Consider the following 22,864-nt stretch of genomic DNA (forward strand, 5'->3'; position numbering starts at 1 on the left):
GCCGTTGTAGTTTTAAAAACTGTTTTACACAAACCTACATCTGATATTATTAAAACAATTTCTTTAAGCAACAATACAAATCAATGGCACATTGGTGGTATGAGTTATAAAATTAAAAGCTTCTTATGTAATTCTTTGTAAACGACATACATTCAGTGTTTTGGATCAGCGGTGTCACAGGCTCTGAATGTAATGCTGTGTGCTTCATACTGGTTAAGGGTTGCCGACTCCTTATTTTTAACAGGGTTGACCCACGAAACGTTTCCAGTGTTTGGGTAAAGCTGCACGCAGCATAGGTTTGAATTCAGTTTTCCTTCTGCTAGGTGGGCAGCAAGTCAAAGCTAATGAGCCCTTCCTGCTCAAAGTTACTGGCTTAGGTGCCAGTAGCTCACCTTCGCCCCTTCTACTGTTAGTGAAAACAGTTCTGTATATCCAATATTTGAGCCACACGTGAAAGATCAAGAAATACACGAGAAACTGCGCTTTGCCAAAAATTTTACAATGATACATAAGGCAAATTAATTAATTGATTAATTAATTTTTAATGTTTGATGATTACATCATAGAACAACAAAAGCAACGGAGAATAGACGTGCAAAAAGACAACATTTCCAGTGTGTTTTGGTGATTCCAGTAAAAAATATTAATTTTTATTTTAATTGGTTTAAATTTGAATTTTATGAATAAAAAAAGATGAATCTCTATTTTTCATTCTTACACTCACTACAGTTAGAAATTAGTTTTAAAAAAATGGAGTTGATGAATTTGCAAAAATGCAATATAAGTTAAGCAGGGGGCAGTGGCGTAGCAACACTGGCGCGAAAGAGCTCATTACGCCCATGCCTCAAGCCCACATTAGAACTTAGGAAGAACATTTGTTTCTTTATTTGAAACACTTTTAAGTAGTTTAACTCTGTTAAGAAGTTGTACAAACATTGAATTTTAAGACACTATTACTTATATGCAGTCCTAACTGAATCAAACGTTATGACATAATTACTTTTTTTTTAAGAAAAAGGTACGATCTTTACAGTGGAATGTCTTTACATTTAGTTTACACATTTTTTGTCACACACTAAATTTGTCTTATTGGCTGGAGAGGAGCTCATCAAGATGTTCTTGAACTTGGAGTACTAGTGTGATATTTACTTGTGTAGCAGGCAGTGGTTACGTCCTATAGTCCTCGCAGTACTGGTGTGATATTTACTTGTGTAGCAGGCAGTGGTTACGTCCTATAGTCCGCGCAGTACTGGTGTGATATTTACTTGGGTAGCAGGCAGTGGTTACGTCCTATAGTTCGCGCAGTACTGGTGTGATATTTACTAGTGTAGCAGGCAGTGGTTACATCCTATAGTCCTCGCAGTACTGGTGTGATATTTACTAGTGTAGCAGGCAGTGGTTACGTCCTATAGTCATCGCAGTAATTGTGTGATATTTACTAGTGTAGCAGGCAGTGGTTACGTCGTATACATCTGGCCATCACCTAAATTAAAATTTAACTTAACACAAATAGCCCAATATTTAAACTACATGCTTACATATTACTTCCTAGTGTGTCTTAAAACGAATAGATATTAATGAATAATATCGTTTTATCCCGTGCTTTTAAGAATGTGCACTTATAATACTGTCTCTCATTCAGTCACAAGAAGCACTGGCCCTTGATTTCCAACATCAATTCGGTCCAACACCAAGCCGTGTTTATGCCATCTCCCATTTAGCTCGAGCCTGTCACACAAGTCCTGGGTTGGATCCCCATACTAAATGAAATATAGATGTTAAATGTTTTCTTGGAGGTTCAGCGAGTGCCTATTTAAATTATTCCAATAGTGGATTCCAGCGGTGGTTGATTTTGAAACCAATACGATGCCAATGCCCATACATTCTCATCGTATGACCTCAAAACCATCCATTCGAAGTTTGTTTGTTTCTTTGTTTTCTTGCGGTGGTTGATTTTGAAACCAATATGATGCCAATGCCCATAAATTCTCATCGTATGACCTCAAAACCATCCATTCGAAGTTTGTTTGTTTCTTTGTTTTCTTGTGGTGGTTGATTTTGAAACCAATATGATGCCAATGCCCATACATTCTCATCGTATGACCTCAAAACCATCCATTCGACTAACTTATTTTTTTAAAAAGGTACGATCTTTACATTGGAATGTCTTTGCATTTAGATTACTCATTTTTGTCACACACCAAATTTGTCTGATTGGCTGGAGGGGGGCCCACCAAGATGTTCTTGAACCTGGGCCCGCGGGTACCTTGCTACGCCACTGGCAGGGGGTCTACCGAAAAGCAGAAAACATGGCAAGGGGTCTACGGGATACAAAAGTTTGTGAACCACTGGTGTAGAAGATTGTAAAAAAAAAATATTTGGAGTGGAAATGGTGGCTATTTTCTTGAATTGTTTACACCCTTTTCCAATACCATTCTTTGTCATGATATTTTTTATTACTTTCTTCAGTAGGCTATCATTGAATTTATATTTTTATTGTATATCTGAAAATCCAAAAAATTTTTCTAGATATATTATACCTAAACTGGAATACGAAAAAAAAAATATTCGGTAATCCGATAATGATCAGATCAAAGACCTATGTAACTAGAATGCTATGTACCGCCATGGAAGAAACTCTATGAAACATGTCTCACAAGTTGCTCACTATTAAAATTCTATCAACGCTGCCCTTATAATGAAAGACATCTAGTTCCGTGCAGATATCGCTGGATTAGCGCGAGCCTACACGAAGCCGAACACAGGGGGGACTCTGTCCTAATATAGATCTGGCTTTACCAATACTGCCAGCTCTTGATGCCACACGAAATAACACCCAGAACTCGCCGGGAATCTAAACAAAATTCCAGACTCGCAAGGGGGGGCTGGGGCGCCCCTGAATGTAAATAGTGCACACAGAAAGGGAGATAAGTTTTTAAACTCCATCCAAAGCTCGAGCCGGTGTTTAGCTGACTCGTGGATTTGATTACTTAGACAAGGCGATTGGAAAAAAAAAAAGATGAGTTTCAAAAGACTTCCAGGGGCAACCTGTGATGAAATTCTCGCCCGAAGCTGTCAGTGTAAACAATGTAGAGAATGTAATCTTACAAAAGCTAATTGTGGCTGTTAAGTTGCAGTATTGTAACGGTATGTTCAAAATAAATATCCAAATATACATGTGCAAAGAAACCCAGAAATAAACCCAGTTGTATATCGGATCTCAGGTCAAAGAGAAAATGAGTGATCTCAATTTAGAAAACTGAAAGAGAAAAATGAGTATGGAAAAAAAGAGAAAAGAAGGGAGAGAGAGAGAGTGTGAGAGAGAGAGAGTGAGAGAGAGAGAGTGAGAGAGAGTGAGAGAGAGAGAGAGAAACAGAGAGAGTGAGAGAGAGTGAGAGAGAGAGAGTGAGAGAGTGTGAGAGAGAGTGAGAGAGAGAGAGAGAGAGAGAGAGAGAGAGAGAGAAGGGGGTGGAAAATGAAAATATTAAAGTAAAGAGGCAGGGAGAAAGAATTGAGAGAAAAGGGAGAAAAAAAATGTTGAAAATGAAGAGATATGAAGAGAGGGAGAGATTTCACTTTATCACAGAATGACGCGGTGGCTGAGTGGTTAAGCGCTTGGCTTCCGAACCTGGGGATCCTGGGTTCGAATCTCGTTGAAGACTGGGATTTTGAATTTCGGGATTTTTAGTGCGCCCCTGAGTCCACCCAACTCTAATGGCTACCTGACTTTAGTTGGTGAAAGTAAAGGCGGTTGGTCGTTGTGCTGGCCACATAACACCCTGCTTGTTAACCGTTGGCCATAGAAACAGATGACATTTACATCATCTGCCCCATAGATCGCAAGATCTGAAAGGGAAACTTTACTTTTTTACATTTTTACAGATTGACATATTCAGATTCGTCGTGAATATTGGCCGTGAATCAAATAATTATTGAAGCTTCAAAACAAATATTTTAGAATGATTTTGAAACAGGATTTAATTGAGATTTTAGGGAAATGCAGTTACTATTCTCCACCTATAACAAATTGATGCGTACAACAAATTATCCTTGTTTGAACGAGATATTTGTTATGTCTAGAACTTAGTTCAACGCTATAACTACAGAACTAATGTTTCCACCTTTCCCCTAGTAAGACCTGGTATGATTTTAATCCTTGTTTTTCTTTGTTAGCATTATCATGTTGGATTACTCCGCTATCTGAGATGAACTGCGCAGTGGTTTCCAGATCAGGCAGCTCTCCATATAGTTTTTCTTCTATAGAGGTTTTTGGGCCTCTCGATGGAGAATACAGCTTTGAAGGACATGGTCGGCATTCAATGGTGGCACTCCACAAGGGCAAATTTCATTACAGAATGTAAAAGTGGGTTTCGGTCTTTAAAAAACAAAACACTAAACTCTTTCAACTCAGTTACATAAAATTAAAACAAAAACGAGTGTGTGTGTGTTACAAAAAAGAATCCTTACAAGACTTAAAAAAAACTCAGGCCCAAAGAGATGGGTGGAGCATTCAATGTTGCATTCAATATTGTTCTTTCATTTCGCTTTCAGATCAAAGTTGGCAACGCTTCCATTTTTTTTCATTACGCGCTTGTATTAATAATGTTAACGCCTAATGTTATAATAGGGATGACACATTATATCTAATCATAAATCGTATATATCTATGTATGTAGGGCCTATAGAGTTAGGCGAGGAAGAGAAGCGTTATTTATCCACTAATATATGTATAAAATGTCAATGTATAATGTCAATGGACTGGAGACAGGGAACATCCAGTCTATTGTGTCACAAAGACCTCGGGAAGACGACGCGATGGCCGTGCGCTGACGAGACGTTGTAACTGTTGATGATAACACAGTTGTATCTCTAAGGCAGCGGTTCTCAACCTGTGGGTTCCGACCCTCTTGGGGGTCAAATCACGATTTGCCAGGGGTCGCCTTAGACCATCGAAAATATTGATTGTTATTGTCTATTCTTCTATTGCTGTTTGTGTGTGTGGGGAGGGGGGGAGGTCGCGGCAGAGTGGGGGGTTTGTAAAAAAAAGGGTCGCCGAGCTTAAAAGGTTGAGAACCGCTGCTCTAAGGTCTTAGCTCAGTGAGTGGCGAGACATGTCATCAAAAGTGTCTTAAGAAGACAACCCCGTGAAACACAAGTAGCGCGTAATGAGTGAGGTGTAGGTAAAACACAATTACAACTATAGTTTAGATGCGAAAATGTTGAAAGTAGTTCTGCAAAGTGAGTTAGGTCACGTGATATGATGGAGATACAAAGAAAGAAAACAACACATAAAAATACGGGCGGGGGCGGAGAGATCGAGCGAGCGAGTGCAAGTGTTTGGAGAGTCGGATACTAAAATTAGGTACGCTGGCCACAGTTGACCTTTTCACCTATACACCTAACTGCTCACATCCCGTCCGACCATCGGCTCCACTCAACGTCCAAACGGACGCGCGTCAAGTTCTGGAAAGCTGGTTGGCACCTGACCGCTGCGAACGAACGCCCGTGCACGTTTGAATGTTTGTTTGTGAGTTTGTTGGTCATACAATGCCCTCTCGTATAGAGACTCAAGAAGTTCCGATTATTTTACAGGATTCGAATTCACGGCTACCAGTCACTAATTAGCGACGCCGTTCTAATTCAGTCAATCTAGCCACGCCCCCCCCCCTCGGACTATTCCCCCCTCCCCCTTCTCATGTTTCCGCCTCACGCCAAATGACTAATGAAACTAGAAACCCCTTGACCCTGTCCAGACGAGAGACTGTTCGAGAATTTAATAAAAAAATTAAAATGTGTCCCAGCCAAGATCAGGAACCCCCTAGAAAAGATCATATAGACCCCTTCTAAATATCATATCGACCCCTATTAAAGATCATATAGACCCATACTAAAGATCATATAGACCCCTACTAAAGATCATATAGACCCCTATTAAAGATCATATAGACCCCTACTAAAGATCATAGAGACCCCTACAAAATATCATATAGACCCCTACTAAATATCATATAGACTCCTACTAAAGATCATATAGACCCCTACTAAAGATCATATAGACCCCTACTAAAGATCATATAGACCCCTACTAAAGATCATAGAGACCCCTACTAAAGATCATATAGACCCCTACTAAAGAGCATAGAGACCCTACCAAAAATCAAAGAGACCAAAAAGGTAGAAAAAAAAACAATGGGGTAGGTAATTAATTACTTATCCATAATATAACTCCAGTGTCTCCCTAATATTAATCAAATGTCAAGAATTCTATTTCTACAAGGGCGTACTAATGAACTAGATATCAGATGTGGCTGTTACAGCAGGCTTGTAAGTACAAAGTAATGGAACAAAGATGAAAGCAATAAAAACTACAGCACAGAGTTTGGAAGCTCATGGGCTCTAGAGTGTACAGTTTTCGGCAATGTTCTATTGGACTTATTGCACAAGGTCTTGAAGGGCGTGTTCAGACAGTACGGTCAGTCACAGTACGTTAGGTAAAAAGAAAAAAAAGAGACGGTCATTCAGCGAGAGGGAGAGAGAGAGAGAAAGAGAGAGAAAGAGAGAGAGAGAGAAAGAGAGAGAGAAAGAGAGAGAGAAAGAGAGAGAGAAAGAGAGAAAGATAGAGGGAAAGAGAGAGGGAAAGAGAGAGAGGGGGAGAAAAAGAGAGAGAGAGAGAGAAAGAGAGAAGAGAGAGATTAAAAGAACGTAAGTGAAAGATTTTTTTAAAAAAAGAAAGTAGAACAACTTCTCACGTCGGTCTTTACCGAGGTGATTTGATCCTCTGTCGACTGACAGTCCACATCTGTCATGTCAGCAATGACGGAGAGCGTGCTAGCAGATGCTCGGACAATGGCTCTGTTGTGACCAGTGACCTCAAACCACCTCATGAAACAATGTAAACCTTTTTTTTTTTTTTGGTCCAATGCTTCTCGAGTTTCTATTTACGCTGAAAGAAGCAGGTGATGGGGAAAAATGTCCTCCAACATTTGGGGGGTTCAACCAGTTTCGTGAGTCAATGACCAATCAGGCTGTGTGCATTTAATGTACTTAAGCTGTGTGTTTTCTAGACGCTAATGATTAAACTTCTCAATTGATAGTATCACTAAAAAATTCCACTATCAGGGTACCCATCAAATGAGGACATCCATCACTATCCGAGTACCCCACACTTATCAGGATATCAGTTAATATCCTCAGGAAATGTGTATGAGCTCATCTACAAATCTAGGTATACATACTGGGGTGGGGGGGGATATGTATTTGATGGTGAGCCACCACCCCCTTTAAGAAACACGAGGGGCATAGCATTTGGCAACAATGACATACTTAGCGTATCAGAATTATAACAAAATTTATGCGTTCAAATGTAGGTGTACAACCTTATGCATGTTGATAGTCTTATTATACTAAAGTCAGCTTCGATTTCTTACAACTAAAAAGTGTCCTGGCATTTAATGCTTGCAGTTCTTTTGGAAACTTAAAGTAATACAAAGACTGGTGAGTGTTATATATTAACAAAACAAATGTTATAATGGATTATTTCTTAGTGAACACATTTACTTTAGGAAAAAACTTCTTTGTGAGCGCTGTTGAACATAGTGAATTTTGGCTTGTTTTAGCAAAGACCCACTTTATAACGCCCCCTACGGAAACACATTTAGTGCCACATTTTGACTTGTTTTAGCAAAGACCCACTTTATAACGCCCCCCACGAAAACACATTTAGTGCCACATTGACTTGTTTTAGCAAAGACCCACTTTATAACGCCCCCCACGGAAACACATTTAGTGCCACATTTTGACTTGTTTTAGCAAAGACCCACTTTATAACGCCCCCCACGGAAACACATTTAGTGCCACATTTTGACTTGTTTTAGCAAAGACCCACTTTATAACGCCCCCCACGAAAACACATTTAGTCCCACATTTTGGCTTGTTTTAGCAAAGACCCACTTTATAACGCCCCCCACGGAAACACATTTAGTGCCACATTCCCGTTCCCCACACATGTACTTTGGGATACGTGTCCACTAAATAAAAGAAAATATCGATTTGATAAAAGGAACCTGCCTACGAAATTTCTTGCCAATATGGTTGATATTTTAAAATATGTGTTGATACATAGGCCTAACATTAATCAGTGGGTATTTTATAAATATGATATAGATTTGTCAGAGAAAAAGGTGTTTGAATATAGCTAGGTGTATGTACAGGGGCGTAGCTAGAAATTTTCCAACGTTTGGGGGGGGGGGGCTGCATTTTACGAAATATTTATTTTTAATCTAAAAAACAAAAAAAAGGGGAGGGGGCCTCAAAGGGGGTCCGGGGGATTTTCGATTTCTCCCCCCTCCCTCTCCCCCACCCTAGCTACGCCACTGTGTATGTAACGATCTCTCAAGGTAACAGATCCCAGGCTTCATTTATTTTACTTCTTCTCTATCCTCCCATCCCCCCGCCCCGAATACACTTCCATCAAAGCTATCCAGCAGTAATGAATCCACCCAGTATAATACCAACCGGACACCACAGGACTCAACTGGACATTAAGCTTACAGGGATTTAACTACAGGGAAGGACATTTACACCGGCTACGTTACAGCTCCCCGGGGGAATCAAAACACTGTTAGCCTTGACCTTTCCAGATCTTCTAAGCGTTTTACTTACTCGGGTAATCTTGTCTAATTTCCAGAGGCGCCTCCTCAAGAGAGGAGAGCTAAAGTGAGATGTGTTATGTTTTCAACTTCGAGACTAGTAAGATAAGATAATTTTCATTGCTCCAATCAAATGGAAATTCAGTTTGACTACAATTGACCTCCTCGGCGTAACTACTGTAACAACAGCAATATAGATACAAACATACATACATCATCTTATTTACACACGTATTTTATATTCTCCCAACTGTTGTTACCGGTCGTTGACTTGTAGCACCAAACTGCTGGTAGACAACTGAACCGTTGTAGATGTAATTGTAACGTATCTTAACTACTAAAACTTGAAATGACTTGACTAACTACTTTGTGAACACAATAAATATAACTTTATTTATAATATAGACAAAATCAACTGAGTCCACCCAGTTCGTACCTGACAAGAGGTGAGGAAAAGTAAAGGCGGTCGGTCGTTGTACTGGCCACATGACACCCTCGTTAACCGCATGGTCTGAAAGGGAAACTTTACTTTTAGTACAGATAATAATATAAATTTAAAACCAAATTGTGAGGAGTCACATACGATGCAATATTTCAACCTTGTCTGCTTTCTTAATACGCCCTGTGTGAACAATGCCGAAAGATTGACAAATAAAGAGTGTCTAAACTGTACCATATGTACAATACCAACATTTTCTACTAAATCTTATTTGGGAAAATGTTTTTAAAAAGGTGTAGAACTATATGAATACAATGGTATTTTTTTTTTAGTTATTAATGTCCTTAGATTGTGAGCACATAGAGCACCAGAAAGCAGTGAAATAAGCAACATACAAGTTGGCATATTTCTTGAGAAAAGCAAAGGGTTGGCATTAAAAACAACAACAACACGTTCAACATGTTTTTTTTTTAGCAAACTCTAATAGATGTTGTAATCAAATTTTCAATAGCGCTTTTAAGTTTATCAAATCTAAACATAACATACGAACGCTGTTATAACAAATGGAACAGCTCACACTCCTTGTACATTTTCTGGGGCTGCTAAAAACGAAACATCAAGCTCAAAAATACTTTCAAACAATAACGTAGCAGAGTGTTAGTACACACACACACACGTCTCTCTCTCTCTCTCTCTCTCTCTCTCTCTCTCTCTACTTTCATCGTTATAAAAAAAAATGTAAAACTCACGACTCTGATCATTGATGATTGAATTTATCGAAGCGTAATATGTAAACAAGAAAATATAAAAATACTTTTTTTTTAAATAGCAAAGCTTTTCTAAGGGGATGAACTCCATATTTATAACTATATTTCTCAATAATGTAGAAGTTATTTCCCGTTTTCGATGTCGGGCAAAAATAATTAATCATAATTGGTTCGTGTTTTGTTATCTACAAAAAAATAATTGTTTATAGTTTCAACTTGATCCGAGAATGGCTGTGGGATAATTAACGTGTACAATTATCTTAGCCATATTTAAATATTTAGCCATATCTCTCAATACTAAAGGATTAATGTCCCTTGTCGGTATCAAACAAAATAATTAACAATAAATAATTGACTAATTGGTTAATTTTTTTTTATTGCTTCGTGTACTGTGTTCGCCAATGAATAATTGTGCAAAGTTTCAACTTGATCCGCTACGGGGTGTGGGAGAAATAACGTGTTTAAACTTTTTACCAGACAGACAGACAGACAGAGTGAGTTGATAAGCTTTGTAGTTAGGTAGGAATACTAGTCGCAGTCAACTAAAAGAAGTTATCAGCTGATAGACGTTTGTCTCTTCTTCTAACACGTTTCTACATACATTGTGTTACTATGGAAACTAATCTATTTATTTCAGAGAAACTTACTACTTCTTAAATTGACTTACATCAGTGATGCCACATCCGGCCCGCGACGTGGTTCCATCCGGCCCGCCGAAACGTGGACACGAAGAGTAGTAAATCCCCCCACCCACACACACCTTTTCCAAAAGGGAAATATATCCTAGCTACGCTCTGGTGGATTGGCACAATGACCTTGGTTTGAGCCGCGATTTTTTGAACTACGCCAAGAAATTGGAGGATCGATGGGAATATTTACCAAAAAGAGACAAGAAAATGAATCGTTGGCTAACTACCTATAATTTTGCTTACATTTTAAGTAGAGAAAGGAAGCCGTTTTCGACGAAAAAAAAAAGATATCTTTTTGATATGCCATTAATTAATGTAAGTACAGTAAGTAGTAACTACTAGATCAACAGGTTTCTATACAAAATCTTTCAGATCAGTTTCTTTCCGTTTTTGTACCTTTTCGGTCATGTGGCCCGCGACACGAGTGTCGGAAATTAATTTGGCCCGCAGGTTGAATTGGGTTGGGTATCACTGACTTACATTTTTAGATTGACTACGTATCACAATCAAGTTCTAACTTTAATATTACGTTTAAACACATTTCCACCAAGTCTCTATCAATAAGATCAAAAAGTGATATGTACAGAGCAGTGATGACCATCCTATGACCCCCGATCCATGTCCAGCTCGTGACACAGTGCAATCAGACCGCTGGAAACTTTGGAACATAATACATCATGAGTTTTAGTCAACGCGAAGATTTTTTTGGAAGAGTTGCGGTCCGTGATAGAATTGTTGGAAATACTTTATACAGTATTATCTTATAAGTTCATACAATGGGCACTCATAGTTTATCTTACAAGTTCATACAATGGACACGTTGTGGTTTATATTATAAGCTCAAGGGACCGCGGTGGTAGAGTGGTTAAGCGCTCGGCCTCCGAACCTGAGCTCCTGGGTTCGAATCTCTGTGAAGGCTGGAATTTCGAATTTCGTGATTTTTAGGGCATCCCTGAGTCCACCCAACCCAAATGGGTACCTGACTTTAGTAAAGTAAAGGCGGTTGGTCGTTGTGCTGGCCACATGACACCCTGCTCGTTAACCGTTGGCCACGGAAACAGATGACCTTAACATCATCTGCCCCATAGATCGCAAGGTCTGAAAGGGAGACTTTACTTTTGTTCTTATAAGCTCATACAATGAGAGCTGTAGAGCTTATCTTATCAAGTTGGAATATGGAACATGTATTAGGACGGCTCCAACTAAATGGAGAAACGCTGTTCACGTTCCAGCAATGTTCAGATTTTCTTTCCAGCGCTAGTAGATCTGGCACGGCAGTCCCCGATTCCTTCAGAATAAGCATAAAAGGTGGATCGATATCGCCCTGGCTACTACTCATTACGTGAGTGTGCACGTTTTTCTTTTCTCTATATCCTATGTATCGCCCAATCAACACTGCCCAGGCGCACCTAGTACAAGTAGAGAAGATCGATACCGAGACGGTGCCTGAGCATTAATATGGAGATCTGGGCAATGGCAATACGAAACAAGAAAAACATTATAAAAAATTCAGTTTTTCAAAAGACAATACATCCATTATAGAACTTAAAACGTAATGAAATATAAACAAAATTAATTAATTAAAAAACAAATAGATAAACAAAATTAATTAATTAAAAAACAAATAGATAAACAAAATTAATTAATTTAAAAAAAAATAATTAATTAAAAAACAAATATATAAACAAAATAAATTAATTAAAAAAAATTAATTTAAAAAAAAAATTAATTAATTAATTTAAAAAATATTTGGTTCAAACAGGGGATCAATTCCGTGATTTTGACATGGTCAGCTTCGTGAGCAAACGTCGTTAACAAATCGGCCAGCGGGCAAGGCGTAGTGACCGTGGTTATTTAACTCTTTCTCTCCTAATTGACGAAACCATCGTTGATTTGACAACATTAAATTATTTTTTGTTTTTTAAAAAACATTAATTTGTGTTATATAAAAAGAGCTTACATTCCCATTACATTCTATACCAAATAAAATATTTCCTGATGACAAAGTTCTTGAAGTTTAACCCTAACAGGGAAGTGAACAACAAATGAGCAAAATGAATAATTCCGTCGGATCATGAGAAATAATAACGGAGAGAAAGAGTTAATGAATTATAATGATATGGACATTAGATCCAACACTAGACTCTAGAATTACACTTTTGATTTTGAACTCTTAAGATCTAGCACCTACAAGTAATCGATATCATATTTACGTAAAAAAAGTATGAGTAAATTGACATTTATTTTTTTATAACTTAGGAATTGACAGATATTCATTATAACGGACTGAACAGTGGCACGTGTTGGAAGCAGAAAATACCAAACCACTTTACGCTTTTTTTTTTTCTCAACTTAGATTTAGAGTTAAATACTCAGTAAGTTCTCGGGATTTTCAAACCGCGTGCCAAGCGCTGTCTCCCTTGAAGATGTGCTCATCTTCGCTTCCTCCCTCGTCAATGTTCCCAATACGCTATAAGTAGGAAGACAGTTTCGAGTCTAATTATATCTCCTTCAAAAATCCCAGACTAAGCAATCATTGGTAGAAGTGTGTCACAAGTGAGCCATGATTGTGTGAAGTGATTCGAAGTGAGCATTGATTGCTGAACCTAGTGAGCAATAACACTTGTACTCGTTGAAGTATACAACAGCAATCAGCAACTGTCAGTAACAAAACAAACAACAAAAAACGGCGTAATGAAGCAAAAAAAAAAACCCAGTTCATTGGGGTTTCTACTTAAAAGCGCGCAGTCATCGATTACCAAATACCATAAAAATGTAAACATTTCACGAGTCGATTCATTCAAACATTCAGTACTGGCAATTGTTTTCGATGACTTATTTGGATTTTCCCATTCAGATCTTTGGCAAATTTTTTATGAGGCCAACCCTGTGTAGTGTGTAAATACGTGTTGACATGTTTCGCTTATAATGCAAGCACTCACGCTAAGTGAGGCTTTAAAAATAATAACTTATTGCTGACAGTAAAGAATGAGTCTTGGGTCATGTGACTGTACTCAGCCTTTGGAGAGACAAATACGAAACCAACGGAAAACGTGAGTAACGACAAAAGCTATTTTAACTAAGAAAATACTCCAGCGTGCAGTCACTGTAAAATGATGCCTGGCATCAGATTGATTTGACAACCGACCGAGGGGGAACGATTAAACACAAATTACAAGGCAATTAAATTGTGACCTACGTAAAATGTCATGGTTTAAGATGGTTACGCTGACTTCTTATTTTGTAACTAAAAATGTCAAATGAACTGTGACCTCCGTGACGTCTATATCAGAAGCTTTGTACGAGTGACACACAAGGCTGGCTCCTGTTGTTTAAAGCTTTACTAGTGACGCACAGGTCTCCTGAACCGAGACTATTCTTTATTGAAGGCCTCTACACTGACCTGCAACGTCACAAGCTGTGGGCAGCGGAGACCAATAGCTCGCTGCCATGTCGTACAGACCTGTGACGTAGCAACGAGCTATTGGTTTAAAATGCCCGCAGGTTGCGACCGTTGCAGGCCAGTGTTCAGGCCTTCTATGGCTATGGATTCAGGCCTTCTATGACTATGTGTTCAGGCCTTCTATGACTATGGGTTCAGGCCTTCTATGGCTATGTGTTCAGGCCTTCTATGACTATGGGTTCAGGCCTTCTATGACTATGTGTTCAGGCCTTCTATGACTATGTGTTCAGGCCTTCTATGACTATGGGTTCAGGCCTTCTATGACAATGGGTTCAGGCCTTCTATGACTATGGGTTCAGGCCTTCTATGACTATGGATTCAGGCCTTCTATGGCTATGGATTCAGGCCTTCTATGGCTATGGATTCAGGCCTTCTATGACTATGAGTTCAGGCCTTCTATGACTATGGGTTCAGGCCTTCTATGACTATGGGTTCAGGCTTTCTATGGCTATCTGTTCAGGCCTTCTATGGCTATCTGTTCAGGCCTTCTATGACTATGGGTTCAGGCCTTCTATGGCTATGGATTCAGGCCTTCTATGACTATGTGTTAAGGCCTTCTATGACTATGTGTTCAGGCCTTCTATGACTATGTGTTCAGGCCTTCTATGACTATGGGTTCAGGCCTTCTATGACAATGGGTTCAGGCCTTCTATGACTATGTGTTCAGGCCTTCTATGACTATGGGTTCAGGCCTTCTATGACTATGGGTTCAGGCCTTCTATGACTATGGGTTCAGGCCTTCTATGACTATGGATTCAGGCCTTCTATGACTATGGGTTAAGGCCTTCTATGACTATGGGTTCAGGCCTTCTATGACTATGGGTTCAGGCCTTCTATGGTTATGGGTCAGGCCTTCTATGACTATGGGTTCAGGCCTTCTATGACTATGGGTTCAGGCCTTCTATGGTTATGGGTTCAGGCCTTCTATGACTATGGGTCTCGCCTTAACCAGTAAGGGTATGCTCGACAGTCTCCACACACCTCCTTCTTCCGCATCCCCTCCCCCCTAAAGCTCGCTTCGCAGTCACTGGGAGGATGCTGCAATTGTTATTCTGCATTCTAAGCTTGAGAAATTCATTCTCTTGGCGTCCACAACGCAATATTTCTCCTAGTAAATAGAGCGCAGGTCAAATAAAATTCAGAGATGTGGAACTGTTTGACAAAGGCGGTCCTGCTACTACATAGAAAATAAAACGGTTCTCACAGCCACGTAAAAGTCTGTGCCCCTTCTTCAACTTTGCTCTTTCAAATAAAGCCTTTCCCAGGGCCGGTCTAGGGCCTCAGATTGGTGAGGTCCTCGCATAGGACTAATTAAAAAAGAGAGAAAATAACAGCGAAACTCAGATGAAATCTCAAACATAGCAAAGCTCTATTGCTCTCTGTCTGCTAGACTAGCCCTATGTTGTTAGCATGACTCAAGGTTTATTCATACATTTTAGATTTTTTTTAAAGTGCAACACATCGAAGGGCAAACGCAGAGCAGATGGCTTTAGAAGAAGTGGTCAACGAATCGGCTTAATTTGCAAGAAAAATCCATGAACATGATAATGAAAGATGCAGGTTCAAAGCGATGCTGAGGAGAGTCAGCATGTGGGCTTCGATTGTAAAGATCTAGAAAGTTCTTCAATTAGCGCTAAAGAAAGTGTTGAAAACAGAGATGCTTTAATTACTCGCTAAGAGAGATCAGCGCCAACATCGGGAGATGTAGAACCACGGACCTCTGACCGCTGGGACATTCTATGGATGAACTGACCGCTGGGACATTCTATGGATGAACTGACCGCTGGGACATTCTATGGATGAACTGACCGCTGGGACATTCTATGGATGAACTGACCGCTGGGACATTCTATGGATGAACTGACCGCTGGGACATTCTATGAATGATGTGACCGCTGGGGCATTCTATGGATGAACTGACCGCTGGGACACTCAAAGGATGAACTGACCGCTGGGACATTCTATGGGTGAACTGACCGCTGGGACACTCTATGGATGAACTGACCGCTGGGTCATTCTATGGGTGAACTGACCGCTAGGACATTCTATGGATGAACTGACCGCTGGGACATTCTATCGATGAACTGACCTCTGGGACTTTGTATGGACGAACAGTTTGGGAAACACTGCTATAAATTGATAACATTTTGTGTTTACTTTAGTTGTTAATTTCATTGTAAACGTATGATGCAGAGCGTTCCTTTGAAGAGTTCAACTGGGTCAGCTAGCCTGGTATGATATCCGTCGCGATCTTTCATTGGTATAGATTTCAATCGATGACACGACAGACAACAAACACGCCGGAGTAAGGGGATGAGGCGGAGGTTAACGAGACACATCCCCTGGTTGACCCCGGGGGCAGGGGGGAAATGTTAATTCTACTTTACAGACTTAATTAAGTGATGGCATGGGGGGGCTGAGTCGCCGGTGGAGCAGGGCGACTGGTATTTAATGGGGAAATAGACAGGGGGGGGGGGGCCTCTACGCTTCAACATTGACTCACCTATTAGTTAACAAGTTGTTTGAACAACGGCTTGGGGTGGAGGTTGGGTGGGGATTAAACCGGAAGTGACGTTTTGAGATACAGCCTAGGGTAAATAAAGCGAGGAGTCCCTGACAGAGACCAGGTACCAAATAAATGGAAGGACAGGGGTGGGCATACTATTGATCCACGGTAAGTTTACCGTATTTCTAATGCTACCTGACCACCACCCCCTCCCACCACCACCACCACTATGTTACATATCGACATCAAACAGCATCCCCCACACACAGCACTCACAGACTTGCTGCCAGGAGACCAGTGTTTACCGTGAGATTACCGCTGGGACCCGGAGGAGGGAGGGAGGGGGGGGGGGACAACTTGTTGACTCGCGCGTGGAACAATAAAAGGTCAGCAGCAGATCGAAGTAGCGCCGACGGAAGCCATCGCATTTTGAGCTTAGAGACACGACACCTGGGCCCGTGACAATCTCATTCAATTCTAAAACGATCTTTTCAATCCGTATGTTAAACAAATGGTTTTCTTTCTTTTTTGTTTGTTTTGTAATTATGGCTATAATGATTATCCCAAATGTATGCATGTGTGTTTGTAACATTAGCATGCATAAAAAACAAAAAACCACGAAGATTCTTGTTCCTAGTAAAAGGGTCTTAAGACTAAGACTAAGACTGCTTTATTGATCCTTACGGAAATTTGTTGTGATTTCAAGGACTCTTTTCTCATACTGCAGACCCGACAATAAATCTTATTGTCTTTCGAAATTCTGAATGAATCAAGTTCTACCGAGGCTGATATCGCCTGTCTGTTTATTCTTGTCCAACTGTTGAAAGTGAATTAAGGAAGTCGAAACCTTTAACCACGTGGGAGTGCCTACAAAAAAAAAAAGGCCGTCAATCAAGTCATGCTCCCCTCATTGTCAAATCTTTTCAACGCCACATCCCCCCACCCCCACACACACCATCAGCTCTAAGATCAACGTGCTAATCCCACCCGCCACCCTTCCGCCAATTATCTTTGTTTGAGAGGGTAGAGGGTCTATGTGTCTTACGTGTAACTACTTAGATACATAAATATAATCATGAACCAATCAATTGATCAAAATATACAGGTACTTAACTATTTTAATATAATTTATTTTTTTATTTTTTATATGATGCTGTTTGGTCTCAATGGAAACAGGTAAATCTGTAGATTTATGGAATATTTTTGATCGCGCAAATATTTCTTCCGTTCAGAGTTCATGAAAGCTTGCTTGGCCGATTGTACCGAGACGTTGGTTGTTTGCACCAGTGTTGTTGTTGTTTTTCTTGCGTCGGTTCGAATCCTACTACTGGTTAATTTTTTTTACACACTTTTTTAAAACCGAACGAGACTCAACAGACGGAGCAACTAATGGGCAGACAAGAGATGTTATTTAAAAGTGTACAGAGGGGTAGCTAAGGATTTGGTGGGCCGGGGGGGGGGGGGCTTGACTTCTTTACGGGCCCCTGTATTTAGACTTTCGACATCATTTCAGACACTCATTTCGGGATCCCTCAAGTGGTGGCCCGATGGGATTTTCAAATTTGAACCCCCTCCTCCCGACCCTAGCTACGCCACTGAAAGTGTAGGCTATATTTAAAAAACTGTTAATCAGCTCTTTACGAGACTATCAGTTGATCTGGTTTCGACGTAAGAGAAGCCATACACCAAACGCGACATTCTCATGCGATTGCATCATTGCAAAGTAGTCGAATATTTGGGGGAGGTGGGGGAGAGACCGGTGGCGGGGGGGCGGTGAGAAATGTCCACTGGAGCTTACGCAACGACCAGCTCCATCAGACTTACAATAAATCACCAATATCGATCTGGGGAGACACAGAGGCCACACATACATCATACATGTACGCATACTGTAGGAAGGGGAGGCGACCCGTCCCAAAATCCGACATTCGATCTGTTTACGTTTTCACATCTACTTGGATGACGTCATTGGGGAAAGGCGACATTTTGAAATCTCAAACCCAACCATCCCAAAACGTTCAAGCATAACTATCAAAGCTTTTAATACAGGAAAAGAAATGTCCCCACCGAGACAAAACAGTTCAAGTGTTTACTTTGCTAGCGGTTAACGAGGGTATCATTTGACCAGCACAACGACCCTGACGAACTGACGATCCCTAGCGAATGTCAGCAAATCCTAATCTTCCCGGGGATTCGAAATTATGACACGAAATTCGACAAAAACTTAACAGATCAGCTGCCATGACTCAATACTTTTACTTTTTTTTTTCTTGTGATGACGTCAAAGATGGGAATTAATCCATCACTAATTCACGTTGTAGTTCGCGTACCGATACTCTCAACAGAAAAAAAAAAAACTGACAGCGCTCAAACGATACCGCTGTTTTCAATTGCGTCACGTACAAGATTTGTGTTTTCAAAGTATAACAACATTTAATCTCTAACCTGAAAACTCTCGACGGTTAATGCCACTACAAACAAATGTCTAAATTTTTTTTCTAAACGTAACCAACAAGCTAATAAGAGAGTTTTGTAAAGACCTGTAGCATAAGTCAGAACGCTCTGACAAAATAAGCAGCACCTATCATTGGTGTTACTCTTCTAGTGCGAACACATTCACTAAAGCAGCGGTTCTCAACATTTTAAGCTCGGCGACACCTTTTTACAATCCCCCCCCCCCCACACACACACATACAGCAATAGAAGAATAGACAATAACAATCCATATTTTCGATGGTATTAGGCGACTCCTGGCAAATCGTCAATCGCGAGCCACAGGTTGAGAACCCCTGCACTAAAGCTACTTGTGATGTTGCTAAGCTAATGATCAATACTTCTAATGGACTCCGCAGAGGTGGCGCTGGCATCGAGTGTCAAAAAGATCTTTAAACTCCGTCAGAAACTCAATAAAGATTAGAAATAGAAAACAAGAGAAATGCACAGCTATAAACACAATCTCTGCTTTCCTTTTTACCTCCCCTGCTCCTCACATCTTTCTCGCAATTGTGTGTGTGTGTGTTGATTCTCCCACAAGTGTGTGGACCATGGTCTATTTCATGGTGCGACTCGTCTTCTTGATTGGCTGTGTTTGCCTTTCTGTTAATTTATTTAGTTTCAATGTAGTCCGGGATTAACGTCTAGTTAGGCCAATAAAAGGTCTATCTTCACTCCTTGGGAGTCTAAGCTGTGGACTATGATCGAGCTTTACCCAGGACTACAACAAATAAATCCCCCCCCCCCAAAAAAAAAAAAACAGCTCGAGGGTTGAGTCTCTTACTTACATCTATTGACTTGTCATCTGGGCCCAAGGTCATGTGACATGTTCTGTTTCTTACGACAAACATTGATGGGCTGTTGTTTTTTATGCATCAGACCTTTGCGTATATATTATACTCAAAGAATGAGGACTGAAATTACTAAGTCGCGTTCACACTAGATCTATTTAAGTATCAAAGAATGAGAATTGAAGTTACTAAGTCGCGTTCACACTAGATCTATGCAGACTAGCATTCGTGGCAGCCAAAAAAAAAAAAAATGGACCAGAAGAGAATTTTCACACACACACACACACACAGAAATTGCAGTAATGAAGATCGTAAACTGTCCAATGAGTTAATGACCTGAACAAATTCTTGAAGTGGTGTTGTACATTACTAATTAGGTACCCTCCCTCCTTAGAAGTAAGACACACACCCACGCACACACAACGGCTTAACTAACACAATCGAAGACAACATCAAAGTGATATATTATTATTATTATAAATTACAGACGTTACTTCAAAATAGAAGATAATTGCGTCCTACGAGTACCCATGTGTCAATGAGGTCGTGCATCAGACTAAAACTTGGATAATTTGTATGTTTCCCTGGCTGATTCAGGCAACCCATTTCATGCTCTCAGGGCACTAGGGAAGAAGAAGCACTTGTACAAGTGTGTCCTAGCATATGGAATAAGAAATGTTCTATTATCTTTGTCTTTCTGGGTATTTTATTAGGTCTTCTATTTTTAGCGGCCCCCGAATGGGAATAGACGCTATTTGTTTTGTGTGGTTTGTCTGTCCGTCCGTCCGTCCGTCCCGTTTGGATCTCGTAAACTAGAAAAGATATTGATATTCCGACATCATAATATTTTAGACCATTCAAAGTTCTGATGCAACGGCTACTTTTTGTCTTTTCAGAAAACGAAAAATCTAATTTTTTAAATCAAGTATGCAAGCAGTTTTTTGATAAACATACACCATTTTTACTACTATTCACTATTAATAGTAACAAACACAGGAGGCTATTTAGTTAGGGAGAAAGCTATGTACCACATTTTAATACATTTATGCAAACGGTTTTAGATTTTTGTCAAAAAAAAAATTTTTTTGTTTACAATGGTATTGCTACGTTTTGTTAGTTCTGATATACTAACTACTACATTTACAAAATAGTTTTGTACTTTTATTTTTAAAGAGAAAAAAAATCTATCTAGAATTCATATAAGTGGATCATAATTTAAAACAACAATTTATAAGTACTTTTTCATATCACCGCGTGAACAGCAGCGTTGGCTATTAGTCAATATACATGACGCGTAGGACGTAATCATCTTCTTTTTTGAAGTAACGTCTGTATTATATAAGATAAGATAAGATTGTCTCACTTATATCCGAACCTGAACCAATAAAAGTGTGCGAAACCATTCCATATAGAAGGCCTGAACACTGACCTGCGACGTCGCAACCTGTGGGCTGTGGAGACCAATCTGTGACGTGGCAACCTGTGGGCTGTGGAGACCAATCTGTGACGTCGCAACCTGTGGGCTGTGGAGACCAATCTGCGACGTCGCAACCTGTGGGCTGTGGAGACCAATCTGTGACGTGGCAACCTGTGGGCTGTGGAGACCAATCTGTGACATCGCAACCTGTGGGCTGTGGAGACCAATCTGTGACGTCGCAACCTGTGGGCTGTGGAGACCAATCTGTGACGTGGCAACGAGCTATTGGTCTCCACTACTCCTCTAACTGCCCACAGGTTACGACGCTGCAAGTCAGTGTTCAGGCCTTCTATGACGATTTGTCTCGAGTGGGCACGGTCTATGAGTTCAAAGGTCGTTAGACCTAGCCGATGGATGTGAGCACGAACATATAGGCCCTGAGCTATTGGCGTCACAAATGATACTCAGCATTTTGTTTCTTATTTCCGGTGCCGTTCCTCACTCCACTTTTTACTTTCTCCCAACTATTGTCAGGTACCCGTTAGAACTGGGTGGACTCTAATTATCCCGGAATGAGAAATACCAGTCTTCACCAGGATTCGAACCCGGGACTCCTCGGTTCGAAAGCCAAGCGCAGCCACACACACTCAGCCACCGCGCCTCCCTTCTGGTAGTAGGCCAACGTGTAAAAAGTTATTGTGTTAGGATGAGTCCATTTGTTCTCCTTGAGTTAGGCAGAATCTACACAGAAGGTTTCTATTGCTGTGAATTTTGTCTTATGGGAATAAGATTGAGGGGCGATTTATCTTCCTATCACTGCCTCAACTCTTATGTTCTCCTCAAAGGTCAGTCTGTCTTCGCACTGTCTGATTAAGGGCAATTATACCTACTTTAAAAACATACATTCATTAAAAATTCACCAATTAAAAAAAAAAAAAGTTTCTCCCCGGCGGGGAATCGAACCCCGGTCTCCCGCGTGACAGGCGGGGATACTTACCACTATACTACCGAGGAGACAGTACATTGTCATTTTGTTAAAGGGAAACTCCGATAGTTTTTCAAATTTTAGTTATTGACATATTTAAATTCTGCGTAAAAAGTTGTAATAGTAAACATTATATCATTTTTTATTTAAATGCTCGGAAAATTTTATATTTAATAAATTAGACAGAAAATTCTCCACGCCCCCCAAAAAACGGGGTTCTGCGAGATGTTTTTTAGTTTTAAAAAACGTGACGTCACGAAGGTGCTGGCTAAATATAGATCTAGACCTATATAACCGATAAACTCTCTAGTCTAGATCTAGACCTATCGGATCGCATTTATTGTTACGCTTCACAGCTAGATCTAGTCTCCACGTTGATTTATAATCGGTCATTGTTTATAAACCTCTATTTCTACTTGAAGAAAATTAAATATTGTTCTTCAGCTTGTTGCAGTAGTTCCAATCACAAAGATAAAATCAGCAAGTATGCTGATACAGAAATTAGTGTCTCTTTTCATTTGTTTCCAAGAGATGAAGTTTTAAAGGGAAAATTTATTCGCCTGAAGAGCAAATATTTTACAAAGGCATTAGCTAATTCCTGTTTGTGCTCAAACCATTTTGAGAGAAGCTGTTTCAGCAACTTCATTGCTGTGGAAATGGGATTTA

The 22,864-nt window shown here is 40.1% G+C and overlaps 1 protein-coding gene and 1 non-coding gene across 2 annotated transcripts in view; both read right to left on the minus strand.

The window, feature by feature from the left end:
* LOC106061465 (protein YIPF5-like) overlaps nt 1–22,864 on the minus strand; it is a 112,832-nt gene that overhangs the window by 38,753 nt on the left and 51,215 nt on the right. The window lies entirely within an intron of this gene.
* Nucleotides 22,156–22,227, minus strand: Trnad-guc (transfer RNA aspartic acid (anticodon GUC)). The gene has a single exon. It is a non-coding gene; the product is annotated as a tRNA-Asp (tRNA).

The sequence above is a fragment of the Biomphalaria glabrata genome, chromosome 8 (genome assembly GCF_947242115.1).
Source record: "Biomphalaria glabrata chromosome 8, xgBioGlab47.1, whole genome shotgun sequence".
Lineage (NCBI taxonomy): Eukaryota > Metazoa > Mollusca > Gastropoda > Planorbidae > Biomphalaria > Biomphalaria glabrata.